At 45.2% G+C, this 22,650-nt stretch overlaps 1 protein-coding gene and 1 long non-coding RNA gene across 4 annotated transcripts in view; both read left to right on the forward strand.

Annotated features, from left to right (window-relative positions):
* LOC142599156 (3-hydroxy-3-methylglutaryl-coenzyme A reductase-like) overlaps window positions 1–22,650 on the forward strand; it is a 695,832-nt gene that overhangs the window by 259,679 nt on the left and 413,503 nt on the right. The gene's annotated exons all lie outside the window — the stretch shown is intronic.
* The window catches only part of LOC142599217 (uncharacterized), a 544,015-nt gene that overhangs the window by 118,412 nt on the left and 402,953 nt on the right, over window positions 1–22,650 (forward strand). For all 3 annotated transcript variants that reach the window (XR_012832836.1, XR_012832834.1, XR_012832835.1), the window contains exon 2: window positions 8,500–8,543. This is a non-coding gene — a long non-coding RNA (uncharacterized LOC142599217). The remainder of the gene's footprint in view (window positions 1–8,499; window positions 8,544–22,650) is intronic.

The following is a 22,650-nucleotide window of genomic DNA, read 5'->3' on the forward strand; positions in this document are numbered from 1 at the left end:
TTCCACAAGCCTCTGGAAAGACTGAGAGATATAATGGACTGTTAAAGACTATGTTGAGGGCATTGGGCAATGGGGCATGGAAGCACTGGGATACAAATTTAGCAGAAACTGGAGATGGTGGTGTGGATTGCTTCTCCCATGGGAAAAGTCCCCTGTTCCTGGGACTGTCTTTGCTCAAGGACCTGAGTGTACTTGGTGGGTAATGTGAAAGGATGGGGAGACCTGGTGTGCACCTCAAGGAGATTTAACCTTGGGAGAAAAATAATCTGTGATGTGAGTTGTATGTTGTAGGAAGTAATGTCGCAGGAATGACCTGAACCGACGAAGAGTGAGCTTCGCAAGGAACTAGATGAGTGCAACAATGACCCAAACCAAGCCATTGCTGATGCCCAACAATTGAACATACTGCTTCTCCTCTCCATATAAATATGGAAAGGCCTGGTAGATTGATTATGTCACACTCCCACAAACCCACCAAGGCAAGCGCTATGTACTTACAATGGTGGAAGCAACCACTGGATGGCTGGAAACATACCCTGTGCCCCATGACACCACCCGGAATAATATTTTGGGCCTTGAAAAACAATTCCTATGGTGACATGGCACCCCAGAAAGAACTGAGTCAGACAATGGGACTCATTTCTGAAACAACCTCATAGACACCTGGGCCAAAGAGCATGGCATTGAGTGGGTGTATCACATCCCCTACCATGCCCCAGCCTCTGGGAAGATTGAATGATATAATGGACTGCTAAAGACTACCCTGAGAGCAATGGGTGGTGGGACCCTCAAACATTGGGACACACATTTAGCAAAGGCCACCTGGTTAGTCAACACTAGGGGATCTACCAATTGAGCTGGCCCTGCCCACTCAAACCTTTTAGGTACTGTAGAAGGGGTAAAGCCCCCGTAGTGCACATGAAGAATATGTTGGGGAAGACAGTCTGGGTTATTCCTGCCTTGGGCAAAGGCAAACCCATCTGTGGGATTGCTTTTGCTCTAAGACCTGGGTGCACTTGGTGGGTGATGCGGAAGGATGGGGAAGTCCGGTGTGTAGCTCAAGGGGATTTGATTTTGGGTGAGAATAGCCAATAAATTAAACTGTATGATGTTAATTGCTGCATAATACTGCATGTCATCACTACTATGATTGCTATATGCCATAACAGCAGCATTACAGTAAGAATCACCCAGATTAATGAAGAATGAACATTGATGAAACCAAGCAAGGTGCAGAGGTGATGAAACTAGAACTGGCTTCAGCAATGGATGTCAAGAGGTTTGGGCCAGACTCTTCTCAATGGTGCCCACTGACAGGACAAGGGGCAACAGGCACAAACTGGAACACAGGAAGTTCCATCTCAATATGAGGAAAAACTTCTTCACTTTGAGGGTGACAGAGCACTGGAACAGGCTGCCCAGAGAGGTTGTGGAGTCTCCTTTTCTGGAGATATTCAAAACCCGCCTATACGCGATCCTGTGCAACATGTTCTAGGTGATCCTGCTTTAGCAGCAGGGTTAGACTAGATGATCTCCAGAGGTCCCTTCCAACCTCTACCATTCTGTGATTCTGTAATGATTGCCCAGCAACTTCCTCAAGATTGACATCTTCAACCCGCAGACCGTGAGCATGGATCGCACCAGATATACCAGCTACGAGCTCCGGATGCAGCATGCAACAATCCAACACCACACACCATCTCCCCTGCTGTAAGAGACTGTTATGACAGATGGAGCCTGAAGTCATGGACACAATAAAGGAACTCAGTGGAGGGGTTTTTTTTGACATTTTAAAGACATTTTATAGGGGTGGTGCATAGACTAAGGGAATGATATCTGTGTATTATATCAAAGGATGAGAGTGGAGATGGTTGTTAATGAGGTTGTATTGGATAGTGTGGTACCTGAGCATGATGTGAATGGTATGGAATAAGGGGTGGAGAATGTGCTGGTTTTGGCTGGGATAGAGTTAATTTTCTTCATAGTAGCTAGTATGGAGCTATGTTTGGGATTTGTGCTGAAAACAGTGTTGATAATACAGAGATGTTTTCATTATTGTTGAGCTGTACTTACACAGAGTCAAGGCCTTTTGTGGTCCTCATACCACTCCACCAGTGAGTAGGCTGGGGATACATAAGAAGTTGGGAGGGGACACAGCCAGGACAGCTGACCCAGACTGGCCAGAGGGATATTCCATACCATATGTCGTCATGCTCTGTATATAACTAGGGAAGCTAACCAGGAGATGGGATCGTGGCTCAGGAATTAGCTGATTATCAGCTCTGGGTGGCAAGAAATTGTGCTGTGCATCACTTCTTTGTATATTCTTCATTATTATTATCATCATTATTATTATTATTATCTTCCTTTTCTGTCCCATTAAACTGTCTTTATTTCAACCCATGAGTGTTCCTTTTTTTTTTTCTTTCTTTTCAATTCTCTCCTCCATCCCACTGGTGGGGACGGGAAGTGAGCAAATGGCTGTGTGGTTGTTTTAGCTGCCGGATGGGTTAAACCACGATATATGGTATGGAATATGTACTGCTTCGGGCAAAAAGAGTGCACCTGAGGTCCTATTCAGTTGGTTCCTATGGCACCCTAACCTATAGTCCCTCCCTTTCCTCCCCATTGTCACATAAAAGGTAAAGTCTGATGTGTGGCTGAGGGCATAGATCTAGCAGGAATCAATTTCTTTCCTGTTATCTGGCTACTCCCTACTGAATTAATTCTTTGGCTTAGTGATTGTACCAGAGCTCAGAGGTTGTTGGTGGATGTGCCATATAGTATCTGACGTGGCACTCCCATCATCAGGGCTCTATGCCACAGATTGTTACATTCCTTATCAAACTTAGGTGCACGCTCTGGTTTAAGCTTAGTGGTGTGGACCTGACAAACTTGCCAAGGGTGTTAAAGAAAAATTCTACCAGACGTGAGTTACCCTAGGTATGCTTTATTGCAGCGCTGGATGCACGGGGGAAATAGCTCCACCAAACGTGCATGCCAGGTGATCACCAACATACAGGTTATATAGAATCAAAATATACATATTCATTATTTTTCCGAGAAAAGGCAGTCCTATGATAATCATTTCTTGGAATCCATTTCCATATTCTCCTCCCCATCACGCATGCTCAGTGATTTGAGTTGGTGGTCCTCAGGGGTCTCTGGTGGTCGTCAGTGGTCTCGCACCCGTGTCCGCTGGATGACCCTCTTCTTGCAGGCATGCGCAGTATCCTTGCTGTGGATACACTTGTCCCTTACAACTTACTTCATAAGATTAATATTCCCGGGCCTATTGTCCGGTTGGGTAGGGACTGTACAAGGAACGTAGCAGCATTGTACATTGCCATGGTCAGTTAGCTATTACCTTGATTACAAACCCCTTTCCCACGATTATAGGCTTTAAAATAGTTCTAGGCCTTAAGCAGCTTTCTAGTTAATATAAGTTTTCTTATAGCTAAGCTTCTATATTTTTACAATTCCCTCCTTTTGTTTTCATTGCATCCCTGCAATTATTTATATCTCCAAGCTCCTTGTAATTTTGCTATTATACTAGAAAAACAGGTTATGCAACATTGAAAAATCACTGTTATACATACAATCCCTATGATCACTAAGGCTGCTACAGCAAGCGCCTTTTTGAGACACACAGATAAATCAGGAGCCCAGGAAGTCAACCATGACACAGTATCGGTAAAACCCCAAGATGTATCGTCTTTTTGTACTTGTCGCATTTGAGAACTAATCTCCCAGATTTTATGTACATCAGTCAGTAATTCCCCTGAATGATCTACGTACATGCAACAACTCACATTTAGCATTGTACAAACTCCACCTTGTGATGCTAACATCATATCTAAGGCCATACGATTTTGTAGGGTAATTTTTGAGAGTTCTGCAATTTCAATTTGCAAGGTTGTTAGCCCGTGAGCAGTATAATTTGCTAATTTTTCAATTTCCCCCGATATGTTTAAAATCGCTTTTTCCAGTTCACTCACCCCTAAAGATGGTATGAACCATCGGAGAAAAGAGTGAAATCCTGAGGGTTTTTCTATTAGTGGGTTATTGGTCCTTTTAACACGAGTTAAAAAGGTGCGATGCCAGATTGGAACATTTATAGTTTTAGGGAGAATTTGTAAATCCACAGTTACCAGTCCTAGAGTGCAAATTCCTCCCCAGCGTGGTGGGAGTACTTTATAAGCTTTGTCACCACATAACCAAAATAGTCCTAGTGCCTTTGGTGCCCTCCAAGCCCAGCTCAAGCGAGATTTAATATGATTAGTTGTGTTGCATTTAGTCCAATTTCCCACAAAAGGGTGGTTAAGACAAAACTGCCCAGTCCAGTTCTCTGGGGGGTAACATCTCTCTACACAGAGGACGTTATGATATTCGTCTAAAGGAGGAATTCTGATGGTTAATATTTGCTCCTCATATTTAGTCGTTATAGAGGTATTTCTCCAAAACTTTTCCCAAACTGAATCCTTCGGAATTGGAATACCAATTAAATCAAACCCTTGACCTACAGATTTTGGTAAAGATGCACAAAGCCAACATTCAGTATAATTCAAATTCTTCGCAAAGGACTTCATTAAGGAAACGTGAGTGTTATTTAACCAAAAAGTTTCTTCTTCATTTCCAACTAAACTTCGTTTACTTAATCTAGATTTGGTCATTATTTTGTCAGTATTAAAAACACCAGTTTGAAAACCCCATGGAAATTCATAATCATGTGCTACTGGAAAATTCTTAAACCCATCTTTGATAATGTAATACATTACAAAAAAGGATGGACTCATCAGATTCAAATTGATACAACACCAATCATTGTTTTTACCCTCTGTCATTACCCATAAGTGATGGTTGACACACCAGGTTCCTGTTCCTGTTTGCGGCTCATATATATATATGTGATATGGATACATTTTCCATGTATAACTTCTTGATGATTCTGTTCCATTCTCAGGATCTCCCATCACAAATCCAACAGAAAATTCTAGAAAAACATTAGGATTAAAAAAAGGATTCCATACAATCTCAGTATTTCTACCCGCTACAATATTTTCCCCTTTTGCATTCTTAGTTCCCCAAACACTACAAAAGGTTTGCTCCCAGAGACTAGTATTACTATATTGTATTATGGTTCCTTTTGTAATTGCATCTCGGTATCGCAGGATGAACTTTGTCCACAAGGTATCAGTCTTATTCAAGAGAAAACAAATCAGCAAATACAGCAGTGCGTTGATTTTCATTCTGTCGCGGAGTCTTTAAGCACATGTGAGTGATGGATCCACGTCTCTTTTCCTTGTACCTTTACAGCATAAAAGGAGGTTAATAACACCATGTAAGGTCCTTCCCATTTGGGCTCAAATCTATTTTTCCGTTTAAAATTCTTTATATACACTTTATCCCCTGGTTGAATATTATGTACCTGAATTTCAGGTGTTATCCCTTGATACCAATAAGCATGATTTCGTAATTGCATAAAAGAATTTTGCAAATACAATAAATACTGAGTTACCTGTTCATCTCCATCCAAAAGGCTTGTTTTTGCTGGAATATAAGTTCCAGGTACTGCTAAAATTCTCCCAAATAAAACTTCTGCTGGAGATACACCTACTGGTTGCCTTGGTGTATTTCTAATGTCCCAAAGTACTAAATTTAATGCTTCTGGCCACTTCAAGCCAGTTTGTTTACAAGTCTTAACTAATTTGTCTTTGATCGTCCTATTCATCCTTTCTACTTGTCCTGACGATTGTGGATGATAAGGTGTGTGCAATTGCATCTTGATATTTAATGAATGATAAATTTGCACTAAAATTGCGGCAGAGAAATGTGCTCCCCTGTCCGAGTCAATTATTTCAGGAACTCCATATCTAGGTATTATCTCTTTTAACAGAGCTTTAACCACTGCTTTTGAGTCATTCTTTCGAGTTGGGAAAGCCTCCACTTTGCAAAACTGTCTCAGTGAAAGTCCTTAGTGGGGCTCTGACAGGCAAACGTTGACTCTGATAAGTGGCTACACACATAATCCTTTAGACAGAAACTGTTGACCAAGTCTGGGACTAAGACTGGACCTAGCCGTACCTAGGCTCCTCTCTGAGAAGGAGTTTAGAAAGCAAGGGGGTCCTTTCTGAACCTCGTGACTCAACGGGAGGGCCTCCCTCAGCCACATATCAGACTTGTACCCTTTCACGCGACACTGATATACCCTCAAAACAGAGTTAGTGTGTGGTTGTATATGTATATAAATATACATGTAAAATTAAATTAAAAATACTGATTTTGCTTGCTGTTTTAAAATCTTAAATATAAGATTTCATTCAATCTGTATCAAAACATTTCCAGTTTATTTTTAAAATCATCATTTAACAATTAAGAAGTGGAAAACACAGCATCGCAGAATGGTAGGGGTTGGAAGGGACCTCTGGAGATCATCTAGTCCAACCCCCCTGCTAAAGTAGGATCACCTAGAGCAGGTTGCACAGGACTGTGTCCAGGTGGGGTTTGTATATCTCCAGAGAAGGAGACTCCACAAACTCTCCGGGCAGCCTGTTCCAGTGCTCGGTCACCCTCACAGTGAAGAGGCTTTTTCCTCATATTCAGATGGAACTTCCTTTGTTCCAGTTTGTGCCCCTTGCCCCTTGTCCTGTCACTGGACACCACTGAAAAAGTCTGGCCCCATCCTCTTTGACACATGCCCTTTATAAGCATTGATAAGGTCCCCTCTCAGTCTTCTCTTCTCCAAGCTAAACAGACTCAGCGCTCTCAGCCTTTCCTCCTAAGAGAGATGCTCCAGTCCCCTAATCATCCTTGTAGCCCTCTGCTGGACTCTCTCCAGTAGTTCCCTGTCTTTCTTGAACTGGGGAGTCCAGAAGTGGACACAATATTCCAGATGGGGCCTCACCAGGGCAGAGTAGAGGGGGAGGATAACCTCCCTCGACCTGCTGGCCACACTCTTCTGAATGCACCCCAGGATACCATTGGCTTTCTTGGCTATGAGGGCACACTGCTGGCTCATGGAGAGCTTGTTGTCCACCAGGACTCCCAGGTCTTTCTCAGCAGAGCTGCTTCCCAGCAGGTCAACCCCTAACCTGTACTGGTGCCTGGGGTTGTTCCTCCCTAGGTGCAGGACCCTACACTTGCCCTTGTTGAATTTCATAAGGTTCCTCTCTGCCGAACTCTCTAGCCTGAATGGCAGCACAGCCTTCTGGTTTATCAGCCACTCCTCCCAGTTTTGTATTGGCAGCAAACTTGCTGAGGGTGTACTCTGTCCCCTCGTCCAGGTCATTGATGAATATGTGGAATATGATTGGACCCAGTACTGATCCCAGTACTGTAGTCTGTCTATTTTTTATCTTATTATTTAGGGATCTCATCCTCCCTAAGCTATGTGAGATCTGGGCACCGATGTGAAGGGTTGTAGTTTCATTAATTTACAGCCAAGGAGTCTGCATTAATTTCTGTCCTTCTGCCTCTTTCCTGCATCATAAGTAAAGTGATATAGAAGATATATTTGTATGAGAAAGTGTTTTCTACTTTATTTACTCTCAGTAATATATATACTGACATGAAATTACTGTGCTGAGTAGATATTTATGTATACAAACAATCATAAGACAGAGAAAAGCTATAAAATGCAAATTATACTTGAAACCACTCTTAAAAAATAAATCAAGGACTGGATTTTTAATATGTGCACATTTCAGAGTCTGAATACTGTATGCAGGTTCTTGACTCAACTCACATGGAGGTTTGAACATCTGTGGCTCACTCATTTAAACAGATGGTAAGAACTGTAATATCCCAGGCGCTTGCAGTGCAACATGGTGTCTGGCACAAATATGTTTGTACATCCACCTATCTTCGACCATTAAGACTGGCCTTGCTCCAAACTTTTGGTATATAAAATTTCTAGGAGTGTGCTGCCATTGGACTTGCGGGTATAAAAATCTCTTATTTGTCTATGTTATCTCCATACGGATGCTTCCTATTGTGGTGGGTTGACCCTGGCTGGAGGCCAGGTGCCCACCAAAGCCACTCTATCACTCCCCCTCCTTCACTAGACAGGGAGAAAAAGGCTTGTGGGTCGAGATAAGGACAGGGAGAGATCATTCACTAATTACCATCAAGGGCAAAACAGACTAAAATTAGAAAAAAAAATTCATCTAATTTATTACTAAGCAAAACAGAGTAGAGGAATGAGAAATAAAACCAAATCTTAAAACACCTCCCCCCACCCCTCCCATCTTCCCAGGCTTAACTTCACTCCCGGTTTCTACCTACTCCCTCCCTGAGCAGCACAGGGGGATGGAGAATGGGGGTTGCAGTCAGTTCATCACATGTTGCTTCTACCACTCCTTCCTCCTCAGGGGGAAAACTCCTCACGCTCTTCCCCTGCTCCAGCATGGGGTCCCTCTCACGGGAGACAGTTCTCCAAGAACTTCTCCAACGTGAGTCCTTCCAAGGGCTGCAGGTGTTCACAAACTTCTCCAACATGAGTCTCTCCCACAGGGTGCAGACCTTCAGGACCAGACTGCTCCAGTGTGGGTCCCCCATGGGGGTCACAAGTCCTGCCAGCAAACCTGCTTCAGCTTGGGCTCCTCTCTCCATGGGTCCACAGGTCCTGCCAGGAGCTTGCTCCAGTGTGGGCTTCCCACGGGGCCACAGCCTCCTTCAGGTGCCTCCACCTGCTCTGACATGGGGTCCTCCACGGGCTGCAGGTGGAATCTCTACACCCCCTCATCCTTCCTCCATGGGCTGCAGGGGGCCAGCCTGCCTCACCATGGTCTTCACCACAGGCTGCAGGGGAATCTGTGCTCTGGTGCCTGGAGCACCTCCTCCCCCTCCTTCTGCACTGACCTTGGTGTCTGCAAAGTTTCTCACATCTTCTCCCTCTGGCGGCAAAAGCTTCCCCTAACTCGTTTTTTTCCCTTCTTAAATATGTTATCACAGGGGCACTGATGCTGATTGCTTGGCCTTGGCCAGTGGCAGGTCCATCTTAGAGCCAGCTGGTATTGGTTCTGTCGGACCTAGGGGAAGCTTCCAGCAGCTTCTCGCAAAAGTCACCCCTATAGCATTCCCTGCTACCAAAACCTTGCCATGCAAACCCAATACACCTATTAAGACATTTAATTACAAAGAGACAAGTTGTTAATCACTGTCTAAACTTTTTTTGTAATAAATTCCCATACATCGGACAAAGCACAGCATGTGTGTATACAGTAAATGAAACAATCAACTGAGACTTGAAAAGACCAGTTATAAATATGCTGTGCATTTAATTAAAAATAAGAGGTACAGGACAGTCTACCTAATGCCCCACTATTCAGCTCTGTGGGGTTTTTTCATTTAAACATAAATCTCTGTGTTTGTGTCATGGTTTAACCCCAGCCGGTAACTAAGCACCACGCAGCTGCTCACTCACCCCTCACCCTGCCAAGGTTATCGTGGGTTGAGATAAAGACAGCTTAATAGGATAACAAAGGAAAAGAATAACAATACTAACAATAATACAAGTGATGCACAAATGCAATTGCTCACCACATGTGAAAGGAAAATAAAACAGTCTAATCCCCAGTCTGTTTCTGAGCAGCAAATCTGCCTCTCAGCTACCTTCCCCAGTTATATACGGAACATGATGTTATACGGTAGTGAATATCCCTTTGGCCAGTCTGGGTCAGCTGTCCAGGCTATGCTTTCTCAGCTTCTTGTACAGCTGGCAGAGCAGGAGAAGCTGAAAAGTCCTTGACTTAGTGTAGACACTATAACTACTTTAGCAACAAATAAAACATCAGATTGTTATCAATATTATTCTCATACTAACTCCAAAACACAGCACTATACCGGCTACTAGAAAGAAAACTAACTCTATCCCAGTCAAAACCAGAACAGTATCCACCCCTTATTCCATACCATATACGTTATGCCCAGGTCCTATACATCCCAATACATTCCAATTAATCACCATCACTTTTCCTGTCTTTTGATATGTACACAGAGATTTCATTCCCTGAATCTATGAGCCATCCCTCTAAAATGTCCGTTGAGTTCATTTAGTCCATGACTTTGGGCTCCATCTGTCATGACAGTCTCTCAGGGCAGGAGCGATGGCGTGTGCTGCTGGACTGTTGCATGCTGTATCCAGAGTTTGCAGCTGGTGTATCTGGCACGGTCCATGCTCGCAGCCCGCACATTGAAGATGTTCATTTTCAAGGAAGTTCCTGAGCACCAGTTGCTGAAGTCAGTTCTAGTTCCATCATCACGGCACTTTGCTCAGTATCATCAAAGTCCATCCTTCATTAATTTGGGTGATTCTTACTGTAATACCATTGATACAGCATATAGCAACTGTAGCAATGATGACATACAATGGTAGAGTTATTAACATCATACAATTTAATTTATTGGCTATTCTCATCCAAAACCAAATCCCCTTGCAGTACACATGGGACTTCCCCATCCTTCCGCATCGCCCACCAAGTGCACCCTGGCCCCTGAGCAAAAGTAATCCTGCAGATGGGTTTGCTTTTGCCTGAAGCAGGGATAACCCAAACTGTCTTCCCCAGCATAATTTTCATGTGCACTACAGGGACTTTATCCCCTTCTACAGGGCATGGAAGTTTTGATTGGGCAGGGCCAGCTCAATTGGCAGATTCCCTAGTGTTAACTAATCAGATGGCATGGGACACAGGATATGTTTCCAGGGATATGGAGGTTGCTTCCACCATTGTAAGTACATAGCGCTTGCCTTGGCGGGTGTCGTGGTTTAGCCCCAGCTGGCAGCTGAGCACCATGCGGCCACTCGCTTACCCCCGCCTCCCCCGGTGGGATGGAGAGGAGAATGGGAAGACAAAGGCAAAACCTTGTGGGTTGAGACAAGGACAATTTACTGGGACAGCAAAGGAAGAGGGAAATAACAACAGTACTTAACAGAATACACAAAATAGGTGATACACAATACAGTTTCTCACCAGACCCCACGCTCAGACCCATCCTGAAGCCGGACCTTCCCCAGGCCATGTGCTCTGGAGCTGTGTCGCCCCTCCCCGACTATAGCCCCTCTTTTATACTGAGCATGATGTCACATGGTATGGAATACTCCCTTTGGCTACTTTGGGTCACCTATCCTGGTTGTGTCCCATCCCAGCTTCTGCTGAGAATTAACTCTATCCTAGCCAAACCCATGACAGCAGGTTTGTGGGAGTGTGATGTAATCAATCTGCCAGGCCTCCCCATATTCATATTTCAACCATTGTCCTCCATACCAGACAGGCTTTACCCACTTGGCTTGCTTGAATGCAGCGCATGTTTCACATTGATGGATGACCTGTGAGATGGCGTCCATGGTCAAGTCCACCCCTTGATCACAAGCCCATCTATATGTTGCATGTCCTCCTAGATGGCCTGAGGTGTCATGGGCCCACAGAGCTAGAAATAATTCACCCTTATGTTGCCAGTCCAAATCCACCTGAGCCACTTCAATCTTGGCAGCCTGATCCACCTGCTGGTTGTTCTGATGTTCCTCAGTGGCCCAACTCTTGGGTATGTGGGCATCTACATGACATACCTTTACAACCAGCTTCTCTAGCCGGGCAGCAATATCTTGCCACAATGGGGCAGCCCAGATGGGTTTGCCTCTGCGTTGCCAGTTGCTCCGTTTCCACTGCTGTAACCACCCCCACAGGGCATTGGCCACCATCCATGTTTTGTATATTCTATAATAATAATTATAATTATTGTTATTGTTATTTCCTTTTTTTGTCCTATTAAACTGTCTTTATCTCAACCCAAAAGTTTTATTTTTTTCTTTTCCATTTTCAATTCTCTCCCCTGTCCCAGTGGGAAGGGGGGACTGAGCGAATGGCTATGGGGTTGTTTTATCTGCTGGCCAGGTTAAACCGCGACAGGTGGTAAGACCTCTTTGTAGGCGCCTGTGTTGGTTTTGCATGGCAAGGTTTTGGTAGCGGGGGGGGCTACAGGGGTGGCTTCTGTGAGAAGCTGCTAGAAGCTTCCCCTGTGTCTGATAGAGCCAATGCCAGCCGGCTCTAAGACGGACCCACCGCTGGCCAAGGCCAAGCCAATCAGCGCCTCTGTGATAACATATTTAAGAAAGAGAAAAAAACAGTTAGAGAGTGCTTTTTGCAGCCAGAGAGAGGAGTGAGAAGATGTAAGAACATCTACAGACACCAAGGTCAGTGAAGAAGGAGGGGGAGGAGGTGCTCCAGGCGCCGGAGCAAGATTCCCCTGCAGCCCGTGGTGAAGACCATGGTGAAGCAGGCTGTCCCCCTGCAGCCCATGGAGGAAGGATGAGGGGGTGTAGCGATTCCACCTGCAGCCCGTGGAGGACCCCACGCCGGAGCAGGTGGAGGCACCTGAAGGAGGCTGTGACCCCGTGGGAAGCCGGCGCTGGAGCAAGCTCCTGGCAGGACCTGTGGCCCCGTGGAGAGAGGAGCCCACGCCAGAGCAGGTTTGCTGGCAGGACTTGTGACCCCGTGGGGGACCCACGCTGGAGCAGTTTGCTCCTGAAGGTCTGCACCCCGTGGGAGAGACCCACGCTGGAGCAGTTCATGAAGGACTGTAGCCCGTGGGAAGGACTCACGTTGGAGAAGGTCATGAAGGACTGTCTCCCGTGAGAGGGACTCCATGCTGGAGCAGGGGAACCATGAGAGGAGTCCTCCCCTGAGGATGAAGAAGCGGCAGAAACACCGCGTGAGGAACTGACTGTAACCCCCACTCCCCGTCCCCCTGTGCCCCTGAGGGGGGCGGAGGTTGAAGCCGGGAGTGAAGTTGAGCCTGGGAAGATGGGAGGGGTGGGGGGAGGTGTTTTAAGATTTGGTTTTATTTCTCATTCCTTTACTCTGTTTTGCTTAGTAGTAAATTAGATGAATTTTCTCTCTAAGTTCAGTCTGTTTTGCTCGTGATGATAATTAGAGAATGATCTCTCCCTGTCCTTATCTCGACCCATAAGTTTTTTTTTTTCATTGTACTTTTTCTCCTCTGTCTAATGAAAGAGGGGAGTGATAGAACGGCTCTGGTGGGCACCTGAGCCAGGGTCAACCCACCACAGTGCCAATCTATTGTCAGATTCTACTGTGATGTCCAGTCTTCTAATTTCTCTGGCATGCTGACATTCTGTATTTTCTCAAAATCTTGTAAGTAGAATTGTAGATTTAACTTCTACATGTTGGGGGTATATGTCAGTATTGTCATAGCTGTCAAGGACGCATGAGCACATATTTTGTTTAGACTGTCCAGTTGTTGCCTGTTGTGGTTTAACATGACAGGTAGCAAAACAATCACACAGCTGTTCGATCACTCTCATACAGCAGCCTTCCACCTTCAATATTTGCGCACAATGTGACAGGACCCATCAGTGAAGAGGGTATATAGCTTCTCATTTTCTGGTAGCTTCTTATATGGTGGGGCCTCTTCAGCACATCTCACTTCCTTCTTTGGCTACATTCCGAAATCTTTGCCTTCTGGCCAGTCTGTGATCACTTCCAGAATTCCTGGGCGACTGGGGTTTCCTATTCAAGCCCACTTTGTAATCAGTGCAACCCACTTCCTCCACGTAGCGTCGGTTGCATGATGTGTAGAAGGAGCCCTCTCTTTGAACATCCAGCCCAGCACCGGTAGTCAGGGTGCCAGGAGGAGCTGTGCTTCTGTGCCAATCACCTCTGAAGCAGCTCGAACCCCTTCATATGCAGCCAACATCTCCTTTTCAGCTGGAGTGTAGCGGGCCTCGGATCCTCTGTATCCTCGACTCCAAAACCCCAGGGGTCGACCTCGAGTCTCCCCTGGTGCTTTCTGCCAGAGACTCCGGGTAGGGCCATTCTCCCCGGCTGCGGTGTACAGCACATTTTTCACATCTGGTCCTGCTTGGACTGGCCCAAGGGCCACTGCATGAAGTATTTTGTCTTTAATTTGTTCAAAAGCTTGTCGTTGCTCAGGGCCCCATTTGAAATCATTCTTCTTCTGGGTTACATGGTAGAGAGGGCTTACTTTCAGACTGTAATTCGGAATGTGCATTTGCCAGAAACCCACAACGCCTAAGAAAGCCTGTGTCTCCTTTTTGTTGGTTGGTGGGGACATGGCTGCTGTTTTGTTGATAATATCCATTGGGATCTGAACATGTCCCTCTTGCCACTTTATGCCTAAAAACTGGATCATCTCCTGCGCAGGTCCCTTGACCTTACTTCATTTTATGGCTAAATTGGCTTTCAGCAGGATGTGGATTATTTTCTTCCCTTTCTCAGAAACTTCCTCTGCTGAGTTGCCCCATACAGTGATGTCATCAATGTATTGCAGGTGCTCTGAGGCTTCACCCTTTTCCAGTGCAGTCTGGATCAGGCCATGGCAAATGGTGGGGCTGTGTTTCCGCCCCTGGGGCAGTTGATTCCAGGTATACTGGATGCGCCTCCAAGTGAAGGCAAACTGTGGCCTGGCTATATCAGCTGTGGCATACCACTTGGCTGCCTTTGACTCCAGTTCATATTGAAGTTCCAGCATGCCTGGCATGGCAGCACTCATCAGCGACGTGACTTCATTCAGGCCACGATAGTCTACCGTCAGCCTCCACTCTCCATTGGACTTCCGCCCTGGCCATATGGGACTGTTAAAGGGTGAGCGGGTTCTGCTGATCACTCCCTGACGCTCCAGTCTACAAATCAGCTTATGGATGGGAATTAGGGAGTCTCGGTTGGTGCGGTATTGCCACCGGTGCACAGTTGTGGTAGCAATTGGCACCTGTTGCTCTTCAACCCTCAGCAACCCCACAACAGAAGGGTCCTCCGAGAGATGGGGCAAAGTAGACAACGGTTCAATTTCCTCCGCTTCCAAGGCAGCTATTCCAAAAGCCCACCGGTAGCCTTTTGGGTCCTTGAAATACCCTCTCCAGAGGTAGTCTGTGCCAAGGATGCACGGAGCCTCTGGGACAGGCACAATGGGGTGCTTTTCCCAGTCATTCCCAGTCAGACTCACTTCAGCCTCCAGCAGAGTCAACTGTTGGGATCCCCCTGTCACTCCAGAAATACAGATGGGTTCCACCCCTTGATGGCTGGATGGCATTCAAATACACTGTGCACCAGTGTCCACTAGGGCCTTGTACTCCTGTGGATCTGACGTGCCAGGCCATTGGATCCACACAGTCCAATAAACCCTATTGTCCCTCTCCTCCACCTGGCTGGAGGCAGGGCCCCTCCAATCCTGCTCATCATATTCGCAACTCACTTCTTGCAAAAATGACTTAGAAGTCCCTTCAAGAGGATCATACATATGAGTAGGCCTTTCACTCAGTCTGGGGGACTGCCCACTGGAAACTGGAGCGGCATTTATCCTGGAAGAGTCCCTTTTTACGACTGTCTTGCCTTGCAGCTCACGTACTCGTGCCCATAGGGTTGAGGTAGGCTTCCCATCCCATTTCCTCATGTCTTCTCTGTGGTCACGCAGATAAAACCACAGGATACCTCGTGGTGTGTACGCTCTTTATCCCCTCTCTGGAGGCAAGGAACGCATACTCCTAATAGCTGAAATACGGGTCTGTACAAGTGGGGAGTAAGACATATCCTGTTTGAGTTGCCGGATGTCCTTGGACAGTTTCTCCACAGCCAAGACAAGAGAGGAAGAAAGACTCTCTTCATATTGCCAGAGTCAGCCAGCCACTTCATCCACTGTTGGCACCTCTTCACTTTTCCAGTCCATTACTGCCAGTGAGTTGGCATACGATAATGGTGCACTCTGTACAAACTTCTGCCACATGGGTCAGTTACATTGGACTTCATTGGGGTTAGTGGTCAACTGTGCGTTGTCCAGGTCATAATAAACCATCTCCCACATGGCTGATTCCCTCAAGTACTGGATAACTCTCTCCATGGTGGTCCACTTGCCTGGCCGACATACGACATCTTCGCTGAAAGGATACCTTTCCCTCACACTTGACAGGAGTTGCCTCCAGAGGCTGAGAGCCTGTGCCTTCTTCCCAACCGCCTTGTCAGTGCCCCCTTCCCTAGACAGGGATTCCAGCTGCTTGGCCTCCCTACCCTCTAATTCCAGGCTACTGGCCCCGTTATCCCAGCATCGGAGCAGCCAGGTCATCATGTGCTCCCATCGAAGGCGGCTGACATCTTTCCGCATATCTTGCGGCTCACTCAGGGACAGGGATCGGGTGATTACCTCTGATTCCGCCTCTTCTTCCTGTTCTTGTGATGGTCCTGGTTCATCATCATCCCTCGCTAAACAAACTGTTTTTTTGTGTATTTCTTCTTGTGTATAGGGGCAACTGATATGAGTACAGGTTGTTTTGTCCATTCACCTGCAGTCCCTGTCATGGGGGTTTGAGTAGCCACAGTGTCTGTCGCCAGGGTTTGAGTGGCCACAGTGCCTGTTGTGGGGGGTTGGGCTAGCTGCCATGCATGTCGTGGGGTTTGGGCTAGCTGCTGTACCTGTCGTGGGGGTTGGGCTGGCCGCAGTGCCGGTGGGTCTGTTTTCCCTCTCTTCCCCCTGGTGGTGCTGCCTACTATCGATCAGTATCTGGTAGATAGTGGCCAGGGCCCAGCACAGGGCAGTAAGTTGTGTCTCCTTGGAATAGCCACAGCATTGTCCTTTCAAATATTCTACCATTTTATCAGGGTCTTGCAGTTGTTCAGGGGTGAAATTCCAAACCATTGGGGGTGAGAAGGTTTCTAGATACCTGCCCATATTCTCCCACATGCCACGCCAGCCCTGACTATTCAGCCTCGTGGAAGATCCCTGGGTGATATTCTTAAAACACTTTTTTGTAACCCTGAACAAGATTTGAAACACATTCAGGAGACCTAGCAATAGGAACATGCTGGCTTGAACATCCCAAGGGTACTCAAAATTCTCAAAAGCTGCTGTGACTAGCTTTAACAGAAAAGGGGAGGTGAAAGAGTGGGAGAAACTATTCCCCCTTGTCTTTCCCATAGATTGGGTGCTATTATTAATCAGTTCAAAAAGATGTCGTCCGAGGTACGGGCACGGCAGCAAAGCGCCATACAAATACCAACTTAAGCTCATGACCATTGGTGTTATCATAACATAAGTTGATATCGCACAGTACAGCAAAATGAGAATCCGTGCCCCTCCCCCAGAGATGATAAACAGCATCGCAAGAAGTACATACAGCAAGTACCAGCTTAGACTCATGACTGTCAATGTTATCATAAGTCATTATCACACAATACAACAACATGGGAACACGAACCCCTCTCCCAGAGGTGATAAACAGCACCACAGGGATTACATAGAGTAAAGACAGGTTTACAAACCAGAGCCATGGGACCAAACAGAACATCATTGTGACCAGCGACTGTTTCAATAACATTCTAAATGCTTATAATGACTTTGTCTTAACACACTTGGGTCAGACTCGTTGTTATCACAAACCTTCATTCCTCACGTTGGGCACCAAAAGGACTGACTGGTTTAGCCCCAGTCGGCAGCTGAGCACCACGCTCACCCCTCCCCCAGCAGGCCGGGGAGGAGGATGGGAAGGAAAAGGCAAAGCCTCGTGTGTTGGGATAAGGACAGTTTACTGGGACAGCAAGGGAGAGGGAAACAATCAACAACAGTACTGATAATGGAATGCTCACAATGGGTGATAACAGAAAGCAATTTCCCGATCCCACGACTGACCGACCGGATGCTCAGACCGTCCCGGAGCCACTCCGAACCTGCCCCTCCCCAACTAGCCCCCTTTTATGGTGAGCATGACGTCACATGGTATGGAGTAGCCCCCTGGCCAGCTTGGCTCACCTGTCCTGGCTCCTTGTGAAAATTAACTCAATCCTAGCCAGAACCAGGACACTGAGTTGTGATGCTCTTGTTCCCCTATTATTTGGGAACAATAATGACAATCAATCACCTCCTGACAGCCTGGTACACCTGTACCTGGGTCATGGCCCAAAAGAGGGTGATGCCAGAAAAATTCTGAGTCTGCGCAACTGGTGGAAAGTACCAGAATATTTCACCATCCAAGCTGGGCCGAAGCGGAATAGTACCTCACAGAATTCAGTTATTTCGGATCCTATACATTGCGATTTTAAGTGAGACCCTTTGAGCTCTTCTGGATCGCAGCGGGCTATGACCAGCATCTCCCCTGAGTTGGGACGCCTCTCAGGCACAAACTCTTAGAGGATCGTCTGCTGACGAATCCAACAGAAGACCAGTGCGAAGTCAGCCTACTCGAGTCTCAACCATCGCCCGTTGAGGAATGCTGATGCATTGTGAGCATTTACTCTAAACTCAAAGAAGGAAATTTCAGCTATAATCTAGCTTCCTTCATCCACCTCCCTATCAATCTATCTGTTTAAATATACACATTTGCCTTCATGAGTGTAGGTGCCATATATCACTGGGCCCAAACATTTCTGTCTATCTGTGTGTACCTGCATGTTTTGTGTTTATATATATATACTTATACACTTTGATTTCAGATACTTTACAGTAAGTTAGTGTGAATCTTGTCATCTTTGAATCTGTAATTAAGTTGTTAAGTCGCTGTTTTGATCATAATATAATGTATTATATTATAATATAATTAGTATATTAATAATATACTGAATTATTTGTAAGTCTTTAAATTAGTCAATTATTAAGTGTGGTGTATGATAGGCATGGACTCCGTAGGGTGCAAGTACAGAATCAACTTTATACAGAATTTTCTGATTATATAGTATTTCTTGTTAAAAGGGGAGGTTCTTTTATTCCCCAATCATCACCCGATTCGTGTTCCCCACAAGGTCTGCTATTCTGTTTTTCTCTTGCACCTGGCGGGCGCCTGGCTGTCTGTTCTCAGCTCCTTATCTCCTAGATTCGGCCAGTCACATGTTATTTACGAGCTACTGAAGAATGCAAGGTCTGTTTTGTGCATATCTTTTCTTTGAACCGCTGTTTTTTTCTGCTTTAGCGCACATGTGGAAATTGCACATTTCCCATGCCGTCTTTATTTGCTAAAGCGTTGTTCTCCACATCTCCCCCTTTTTTGTTTATGACAACCCCGTTGAGCAACAGTGTGGCCATAACATGTGCCTCTATCTTCCGCTCTCGTCAGATAGCCGACATTGAATCTGTAAAAAAACCCACCAAGAACAAGAAAAACAACACAGTGCCTATGCCAATAAAAACCCACATTCGAAGATTTAAACCACTAAACCAAGTTTTTGGATTTAGCCATGATAGGCCATTTTTTAATGTGTCGAATACACTTTGACTCATTAGTTCCCATAATTTTTTAATTTGGTCCCTCAATTGATCATGTAAAGACTGAATATTATGTTGAAGAGATAAATCAAATGTCCTTCTAAATGTTGTTTCACTATTTTATAAATCGCTAAAAGTTATACAACTCCTAAAGTCTGGTGAAGACAGGGTAATACAAAAAGATCCATTACATGATAGAATAGTAGCATTGGAGGTTAGAGCAAAAGATAAGGATAGGTTGTGCAGACCATGTTTTCTGCTTCAGACAAAAGCGTTACATTAGCCTTAGTTGTGTTGTCCGTCATTAGTACTTGATATAATTGTCGCTTAAAAAAGGAAAGACCCATCTGCCAAATATTTGAATGAGCCGGGAAAAAAGATAAATCTGATGTGTTAAAACTATCATTGTAATACATCTGCAATTCTATAAGCCACCATATCTTAATTTTGAGGTTGATCAATCCCAGATGCAACATCATCTTGGTGTTTCTTATCATCCTGTTCATCTTCAGTATGTGTTTTCACTTGCACTGGCTTTACATACCTTGCAGGGATCCAATAGGGACCTGAGGGAAGAGAAACACAAGCATATCCCCGTCCCCAGGTAAGCAAGGGGACCGGTCCTTCCCATTGACTAGATTCCAAATTTTTATAAAACACCTGAGGCTTCACGGTAGAGGATTCCTCAGTTCTAAAATGTCTACCTACTGCGGAACTATATTGCTTAGATCCAGATAGATTAAGAAAATTTAGAACATAAGTAGCTTTGTCTAATATTTCCTGCGGTGTTGTCCCTACTGGATTCCCCCTTTTTTGTTTATCAATAATAGATTTCAAAGAACGGTGGGCACGTTCTATTATTGCTTGACCAGTAGGGGAACGCGGAATTCCAGTAATATGTTCAACTCCCCAATCCTGTAAGAATAACAGAAAACGTCGAGAAACATAAGCTGGGCCATTGTCTGTTTTAACTTTCTGTGGGACCCCCATGGTCACAAAGCATCTCAAAAAATGCTTCATGTTATCTCTGGCACGTTCTCTGGAATGGGCAGTGGCTACCAGAAAACCAGAGAAGGTGTCAATAGAAACATGAACGTACTTAAGGCATCCAAAAGAAGAAATATGTGTGACGTCTGACTGCCACAAATCATTAGCATTTAAACCTCTGGGATTAGTCCCTGGTAAAACTGGCAAAGGGGACAGGCACTGACAATCCGAGCATGCTCGAATTATATCTTGAGCTTGTGCAGTAGTTAAAGAGAAGTGCTTTCGTAATGAGTGTGTGTTTTGGTGGAAAAATTCATGAGCTAATTTTGCCTGATCAAAACGTCGAGGAAAAAACGCAGCCATTGTGAATTGGTCTGCTATTGTATTACCTTCGGCAAGGGGTCCTGGTAAGTTAGTGTGAGAACGAATATGGACAATGAAATAAGAACGCTGTCTGATTTTTAAAAGTTGGGCTAGCTTTAACAATAAATCAAACAACTGTTTGTTGTCTACCTCTCATATAAAAGCGGATTCTAAGCGCTGAACAATACCTGTAACATATGCAGAATCTGCAAGGATATTAAGAGGTTCCTTAGAAAATAACTCAAAGGCACGGACCGCTGCAGCTAACTCTACAATCTGCGTCGATCCAGATAAGTGAGAAACATCTGAGGCCCGCTCCTCGCAGTTTGCGTGACGCCATCCAACTGCAGCCTTACCTGTTTCGCCAGAACCATCGATAAACACAGTACGAGCATTTTGTAGAGGAACAGAACTCAACAAAGACCGTGGTTGAAGAGGTAAACAGTGCAGAGAACCTAATAAACGATGGCGTGGCAAAGAATACAAAACAACATTAGTATAATCAGCCAGTGCAGCCTGAAAAGTCAAACTATTACACAATACAACATGAAATTCTTCTTTGGTTAATGGTAGATGAAGGAAGGTAGGATCTTGTCCTGTCAATTGTTGACATCTCAAATGACCCTGCGAAAGAAGTCTAGCAATCATTTCTAGGGCAGTGGTCAATGTTTTCGCAAAAGAATGTGGCAAAAATAACCATTCCAAAATGCGTAAAGCATGCTCTTCCTTCCGCACCTTCTCGTCCCACTGACCTAGGAGAGCATATGGTTGAAAGGAATGATAAACGATGAACAACTGGCAATTGCAGAGAAATTCGATGAGCAAATGTAAAATTAATTTTATCACTGTCTGCAGCGCCAACTGGGCTGCTTCTGTCAATTGTCTAGGAGAAGTTAGTTCAGGATTCCCCTTCAACAACGAAAACAAGGGCGACAGTTCGTGTGTCGTTACTCCCAACAGAGGTCGAAGCCAGTTAATTGTCCCCAACAACTTCTGTAAGTCATTTAGAGTACTCACTGTAGTAGCAAGTCGTACAGACTGTGGATATACATGCGAATCAAGAAGTTTCCAGCCAAGATACCTCCATGGAGGGAGTGATTGTACCTTTTCCGTCACAACTTGGAGACCGTATCGCCGAAGCTCAGCTACTAAACTGTCGAAAACTCGGGAAAGAGATGATTCAGTTTCCGCAGCCAACAAAATATTGTCCATGTAATGATATAACATGATTGCATCATATGTTTTGCGAATATTTGACAAGGCCTCACTAACAACAATTTGACATATAGTTGGGCTATTTTTCATTCCATGTGGTAAAACCACGCAATGAAACCGTTGCATGAGTCTATCATTATTAATCACAGGAACCGAAAAGGCAAAACGAACACAATAGCTCTGAGGTCCTGCAACAATCTCCATTTGCCAGACTTTTTAGGAATAACAAATATAGGAGTATTCCAAGGGCTCGTGGAGGGAACAATATGGCCTAATTGTAGCTGCTCTTGCACCAATTCATGAGCCCTTTCTAGCCGCTCACCTTTCAAAGGCCACTGATCTAGCCATACTGGCTTATCTGATAACCAAGTCAGTTTGAGTCACGGCTGAACGTCAGTGGCCCATGTTAAAAATGTTTCGTTATTGTCATGTTCCATTGTTGCAAGAGATCACGACCCCATAAAGTACATGGCACAGTTAAAACATATGGTTTTAAAACCGCTTGTTTGTTGTCAGGACCTTCCACAATCAAGGAATGCATACTCTGCCAAGGTATCTGTGTCCCTCCAATTCCAGTAATAGCAGCAAATGCCTGTACTAATGGCCATTCCTGTGGCCAGTCCGATCGTTGAATAATAGAAACATCCGCTCCGGTGTCCACTAAGCCAGTGAACACCCGACCGTTTATTCTACAAGTCAACATCGGTTGTCCCGTGGTAATCTTCTGTGTCCAAAAAATGCGAGGCAGACCTGTACTACCAAACCCAGAGGACCCCCTTTCGCCAACATGGGCGGAACTTTCAGTTTGAATTTGTGTGTTGGGCAGCAAAAGCAATTGTGCAATTCGCTCTCCAATAGGTATAGTAC

This window comes from Balearica regulorum, chromosome W, assembly GCF_011004875.1.
Source record: "Balearica regulorum gibbericeps isolate bBalReg1 chromosome W, bBalReg1.pri, whole genome shotgun sequence".
NCBI lineage: Eukaryota > Metazoa > Chordata > Aves > Gruiformes > Gruidae > Balearica > Balearica regulorum.